Below are 7,156 nucleotides of genomic sequence, written 5' to 3'. Positions count from 1 at the left end.
TCTAAGGCTATACTAATTGTGCTCAATACTACTGTCATGAGGCATGCTACTTTTTAGTTAGTATGCTACTGCTTAATGTCACATGTCATGTTGTCTATGTGATATGCTGCTTGCTGTCATTAGGAGGAGCATGAACCTTTGTCTTCTGCCTTTGATGGATCATCTCCAGCTTCTGCTATAGTCGCCGTTGACACAAATCTAGACACATCCACTCCTGACACTTATCGGGCACCCCCTGCACCATTGCCTTATGATGTTAGTTTGCCAGTTACAGAAAACCCAGGTAAAGCTCTTATGGGCTTTGAGGCTGATTAGAATTTATTTATTTTAGGCTTATTAGAATTAGCCTAGTGATGGTAGTGATGCAAGCTTATAATTTTTCATGTGCAGATCTGGAGAAGTCAGATATCAAAAGCAAAACAGATGATCAGCAGGAATCTCTGAAGGTGGATGAATACGAATCATGTGCAAAAGGTGCCCCTGAAGATAAGATCGAGGAGGAGGATGTTTGCCCTATCTGCCTTGAAGGTTGCTTTTGTCTTGATCATTTGTTGGTACTGTCTTTACTTGGTTGGTTGTGGAACTGGATGAACATGTTTGTCCTACTCTTCCATTCGTTATCATTATTTCCACAGTTATTTTGTTCAAACATATACACATAGTGAAAGTTGGCCACCGTAATAAAACTGAGTACACCATGACTACTCCAATTGATTAATATTTCTTGATTTTCCTTCTTTTATATGCATGTCTAATCTCTGATTTATCCATATATATGTTGGCCGACAGAAAACGGTCGAATCTTAGTGCTGCTGCCCCATGAACACATTTTTTTAATTTGACTATACATTCAAATGAATCCAAGTGGAGTAGTATACCGGTAGTATAGTATAATAATATTATCAAAAGGTAAATGCCCTGATTATTTAGCTCTGTCAAATAAATACTTGTCGAAAGTGGGCTCCTATCAAAATTCATTTCCATTATAATCTTACTCATACAATATTCACACCATGTAATTATGGAAATATATGCTCATATCTAGTTCTGCATAAAAAATGACAGTGTTGACATGTTATAAATAATTTGTTTGTCTTTCTGTTTATTTTGTTACATTTTGCAGGGATAAAGTGAAGAAAAAGAAGAAAAGATCACTAGAAGATTAGTTTTAGGATTTTCTTTTATTTCCTTGCAATTTTCCTTTTATTGGAAACTTGTAAAGACATTGTAATATTCTTACTATAATAAAAATTATGATTCTATTTCATTTTTTGTTTTTAAATTATTTTTCCTTATAGGTTGTTTTCTGTAAATTTAGATTTTTTTTGTTGTCCAAATACATTACTAGTGGCGCATTTAAGCCCTTATTAGTGGCGCACCTTCCTTTATTACTAGTGGCGCACCTATAAGGTTATTAGTGGCGCACCTGGAGGGAATACCAGTGGAGCACCGAATGGTATACTAATGGCGCACCACATGGTGGGCCATTAGTATCTGGTATACTAATGGCGCACCTGTGGTGCGCCATTAGTAATAAAATCGAATGGCGTGGTGCTAGTGGCGCACCTGTAGTGCGCCATTAGTAGGCAAAACAGGTGCGCCACTAGTAGCCCTTTTCCTAGTAGTGCTAGCCGCCGTCTTCAACCTCTCGGGCGAACCCCGTCCGCTACCGAAGCTTGCGAGCTCAACCCCGAGCTGCTCCGTCCACCTCTAGTCAAGCCACGGGTACGGGCAGGTGCGCCGCGAGCCCCGCTTCCAGTCTGTCCCTCTAGCCTAGCCCCAAACCCCCTCGTCGCCGGCGTGAGCTTTGGCAAAACGCCGCCCCTTTTCTGATCTCTATCCCACCCTCTCTCTCCAGAATGGTGGGGCCCAGTCTCAGCCTCACTACTCGCGCCCGAAGCGGTACGACTGGGGGCGCACTCCCGTTTAACGTCTTTGACGTCAGCGCCCCCCCAGGATTTTCTGTTTATTCAAATTTAATGCAGAAATTTGATTAAACTTTGACCAGCCACCATTTCTAAACTATAAGTCCAAATGAATTGATTCTTTTTGCATTGTCTTTGTTATAGAAAGTTCTAGCAGCACACCAAAGGGTGGATTTTTCCTTGCTGTCTAGAATTTCTGGTGATTTTCAGAATGTGTTTTGACATTTATTTTTGTGGTTTTAAATTATTTTTCAGAAGGAGAAGCTTGTCTTGAAGCAACCCAAGTGGGGAGGATCCTCCTCTGCACTAAGGCAAGCCACACTAGCATTTGGATGGTGTTGTTTCAATATATATGAATTTCTACTTGAATATGAGTTCTTATTTGCATTTAAAATTTGGTAAATAATTTTGGTAAATTATTAGTTACTTTATTCTGTTAGAAATGCTTGTTTTAGTTACTGGTTGCATGCAATGAACTTGTTTGGTTAAGTAGGGTAAGATTTTGCACTATGCATATTGCTATGGAAATTAATGGTAGTAATTTTACTAAGTGATATTTTCATTTAAATAAGGAACTAATAAAAATGTGCTTGCTGATAAAAATGCGTTATAACCAGAGAGTTTTGATCTTTAGTGTTCCAAGGTAATTATGTGGCTAAGCTTGATCCATGAACATGAGTTGTTTGCTTTGCATGACGAGTAGTTGCATGAAAATTATTCTTCATATCATGTTTTTGATAAAAAGTTTTTATCAAAGTAAAACCTAATTAAGTTCAACTTGAATATGATGTTGATCACATCATGGTGCCACTGAATCGGGTTTTAATTCAGTGCGACCACATTTACCTAATGGGAAGGTCTTGATTCGGTCCTTTGTTGTGGCTCTCACCGGTGCCTCCCGCGAGGGAAGGTTATGGGCATGCATAGCCTGGCCTGGTAGGCAGACATAACCTTGGGTGCTCATTTTTGTTTTTATGGTACCTTGTCCCCGTTTGGGACCGTTTTGCCACGACGGTGGCCATTAGTGTCTTTGGTAGACACGGGGCCACCCAAGACCTAGCCATGAGAGGGAGATGGTCGGAGTGGCCGGGGAGAGTGCATGACAAAGGGAGGGTTTCATCGGAATATTTTGGTCCACCCGAATGGGAAAGCGAGGCCAGGTACTCCGTTGTGTGGGTAAAGTGCGCTACCTCTGTAGAGTGTATTTAATCTATCGATAGCCGCGCCCTCGGTTGTGGGCAAGACTCGGGAGTAAGTCATACCATGGATCAACTTTTATAATTAATCTTGCAAACTAAGCGAGTGTTGTGATGCATTGTCTCGTGGTGAACCTTGAACACTCGAGGTGTTCAGGAGTAATTGGTTTCAGGTGTGACCTCGGTGTGGTCACCGTTTGGTTACGAGGTAACCGTCTGGTAAGCGAGTCCGCGTGACTCGGTGCACTGTTTGACTGCATTGCATCTGTAGTATTTCTTACATTAATTTGACTTGATTAATTATCATGATATTGTCTGTCATCGTGCTTATGTTTGTTGTGAGCTTGCAAGTACATTCAATGTACTGACCTGGCGTGTTATGCCAGCTTTCAGGCAAGTCGATTCGCATCGGAGCGCATCTCATGTCTAGGCCGTGTCCACGTCGGTGTCCCTGTGCTATGGAGTTCCACTACGTCGTTCTTCCACTGCCGCGTAGTTTCGTGTGATTGAGGCCCCAGCCATGTTCATTAAATAATGTACATACTGTCCAGCAGCACCGTGTGTGCCGCTTGGCCTCGCACCATAGATGTAATATCAGATCTATGTATCCCGCTAGTATTAATAAAGCGGTTATTTCTATACCATGTTGTTGTGTATTGCCAGAAGAATCGATCTCTGGGCTGGCAATGCAGGGTAAACCGGTTGCTCTGAGCCGGGGTGCCACATCCGGTTAATAGGTTAGTCCCAAAAATAATATAAAAGTGTATAATAAAGCCCATAAACATCAAAAACAGATAATATAATAGCATGAATGCTTCATAAATTATAGATACATTGGAGACGTATCAGCATCCCCAAGCTTAATTCCTGCTCGTCCTCGAGTAGGTAAATGATAAAAGAAATAATTTATGAAGTGTGAATGCTAGTAGGTGCACAAGTTTTATCAATGATAATTTCAATCACCTTTTCTAGCATCATTATATGTCATCATAGTAGCTCATCTCAAAAAACTTCTCACAATCAAGTAACAAGCTATTCAAGTGTTAAAGCATAGACTATAAACTTCCGTGAAAACTAGCAAACTATGTTCTCAGCCATCAAACAATTGTAATTCATCTTATTTTCAGGAAGGGTCAATGTCAGAGCTTTGATTTAGCAAACTCCACATACTCAACTATGATATAGTCTTCCATGATTGCTACCACTCAAAGCATATTTTTAGAACAAATAGCATCCATCGAACACAGAGAAAGATAGGGGCTTAATGTTTCACCTCCCAACTTACTTATCATATAAATAATTGTCAACAATAATAATTCATGATCAAATATATTTGATGGCCATATATGCTTAGATCTTTCCCCATCACACGATGCTTGCCAACTAAAGAGTAGGTTGGAATGAGAAGGAATACTACTGACCCTTGCATAAAAGTAAAAGATAGGCCCTTCGCAGAGGGAAGTAGGGATTTGCAGAGGTGCCAGAGCTCGAAGCTTTTAAACAGAGATGAAAATAATTTTCAGAGGTATGCTTTCATTGTCAACATAAGAATCAAGGGTTCCCAGTTTCTTCCATACTGGATACATTATAGGCGGTTCCCAAACAGAATGGTAAAGTTTTTACTCCCCCTCCACCAACAATCATCAATCCATGGCTTGCCCAAAACAACGGGTCCCTCCAACTAACAACAATCCTAGGGGAGTTTTGTTTGCAATTATTTTGATTTGATTTTGATCTTTTGATCATGGGACTGGGCATCCCAGTTACCAGCCATTTTTCTCGTGAATGATGAGCGGAGTCCACTCATCGTGAGAATAACCCACCTAGCATGGAAGATACTGACAGCCCCTAGTCGCTACATGAGCGATTCGGGCATACAAAACAGATTATTATTTGAAGGTTTAGTTTGGCACATGCAAATTTACTTGGAACGGCAGGTAAATACCGCATATAGGTAGGTATGGTGGACACTCATGGAAGAAACTTGGTTCAAGGAATTTGGATGCACAAGCAGTATTCCCGCTTAGTACAGATATTTTGGCTAGCAAAGGATTCTAAATAGCAAGCACCACATGTTGGAGGATCTATAACAATATAACTTCTATACAAATATACCCAAGCATAACTCATTATGTTGTCTTCCTTGTCCAATTTCAACTAATTTGCTCAGGTTTGGAAATAATTAGTGGGGCTCACAATCATAGAAGATGTCTAAGATAGTATATTTATATGTGAAATCTCTCTTCCTTCAGTATTCTTTAATGAATTGTTCAACTGACCAATACAATGTTTGCTAACCTTTAATAAATTTACCACCTCTACTTCTTAGATGTGAAGACATTACTCCCAATGGCGTAAGCATGTGAAACATATATAATGACATTCAACTCATGCAACCATGCATTTACTCATAGGATATAAGTGAAGCACACGAGTAAATGACAAACTACTCCAAAAAGATATAAGTGAAGATCAATGAGTAGCGAAATAATTCTGTAACTATGTGAAGACTCTCTCTCATTTAAGAATTTCAGATCTTGGTATTTTATTCAAACAGCAAGCAAAGCAAAATAAAATGACATTGCAAGGATAGCACAACTCATGTGAAGAAGCAAAAACTTAGGTTCAACCGATACTAACCGATAGTTGTTGAAGAAGAAAGGTGGGATGCCTAACGGGGCATCCCCAAGCTTAGATGCTTGAGACTTCTTGAAATACTATCTTGGGGTGCCTTGGGCATCCCCAAGCTTGAACTTTTGTGTCTTCTTAATTCCTCTCATATCATGGTGTCTCTATTTCTCAAAAACTTCATCCACATAAAACTCAACAAGAACTCGTGAGATAAGTTAGTATAAACCAATGCAAAACCTTATCATTTTATACTGTAACAAATTACTGAAATTATTATTCAAAATTGCATACTAAATGCCTCTGCATATTTAATACTCCTATCCTCAAATAGAATCATTAAACAAGCAAACATACGCAAACATAACAGCAATCTGCCAAAACAGTACAGTCTGTAAAGAATGCAAGATTCATCATACTTCCCTAAATCCAAAAATTATGCCAATTTTATCACACTGTATAAGATTTATCAGAGTTCAATATGCAAAAAGTTTCATCATTTTATCATTCTCTGACTTTTCTAGGGAATTTTTGCAACAGCGGTAAACTTTCTGTTTTGAAACAGCAACATGTATACTTGCAAAATAAGCATGGTAAAGGCTATCCTTGACATTTTTTATTGAAAATATAGATGCAAAACATTATTCTAAATAACAGTATGCAAATACTAACAAAAGAAAATGACGCTCCAAGCAAAACACATATCATGTGGTGAATAAAATATAGCTCCATGTAAAGTTACCGATGGACGAAGACGAAAGAGGGGATGCCATTTGGGGCATCCCCAAGCTTAGAATCTTGGTTGTCCTTTGAATATTACCTTGGGGTGCCACTACTTATTCCATAGTCCATCGAATCTTTACCCAAAACTTGAAAACTTCACAACACAAAACTTAACAGAAAACTTGTAAGCTCTGTTAGTATAAGAAAATAAAACCACCACTTAGGTACTGTTGTGAACTCATTCTAAATTCATATTGGTGTAATATGTACTGTATTACAATTTCTCTATGGTTCATACCCTCCGATACTACTCATAGATTCATCAAAATAAGCAAACAACACATAGAAAACGGAACCTGTCAAAAACAGAACAGTCTGTAGTAATCTGTATAAAACGTATACTTCTGGAACTCCAAAAATCCTACCAAATTAGGAAAACTTGAGCAATGTGTGTACCAATACAGATCAAAACGAATCAGATCAAAAGCACGTTTCTGTGAATTACCAAAACTATTTTACTGGGTGCAAAAGTTTCTGATTTTCAGCAGGATCACACAACTATCACCGTAAGCTATCCTAAAGGTCTTACTTGGCACTTTATTGAAACAAAAGGTATAAAACATGATTACTACAGTAGCATAATCATGTGGACACACAAAAACAGTCAAGGTAAATATTGGGTTG

General features: G+C 38.9%; 1 long non-coding RNA gene across 1 annotated transcript; it reads left to right on the top strand.

The window, feature by feature from the left end:
- Nucleotides 1-201: 201 nt before the first annotated feature.
- On the top strand, nt 202-468 carry LOC109754268 (uncharacterized). The gene is made up of 2 exons (XR_002230643.3): nt 202-283; nt 391-468. It is a non-coding gene; the product is annotated as an uncharacterized lncRNA (long non-coding RNA).
- The last annotated feature ends 6,688 nt before the right edge of the window (nt 469-7,156 follow it).

The sequence above is a fragment of the Aegilops tauschii genome, chromosome 4 (assembly GCF_002575655.3).
Source record: "Aegilops tauschii subsp. strangulata cultivar AL8/78 chromosome 4, Aet v6.0, whole genome shotgun sequence".
In the NCBI taxonomy this organism is placed as follows: domain Eukaryota; kingdom Viridiplantae; phylum Streptophyta; class Magnoliopsida; order Poales; family Poaceae; genus Aegilops; species Aegilops tauschii.
This window is presented reverse-complemented; position numbering and strand designations above follow the sequence as displayed.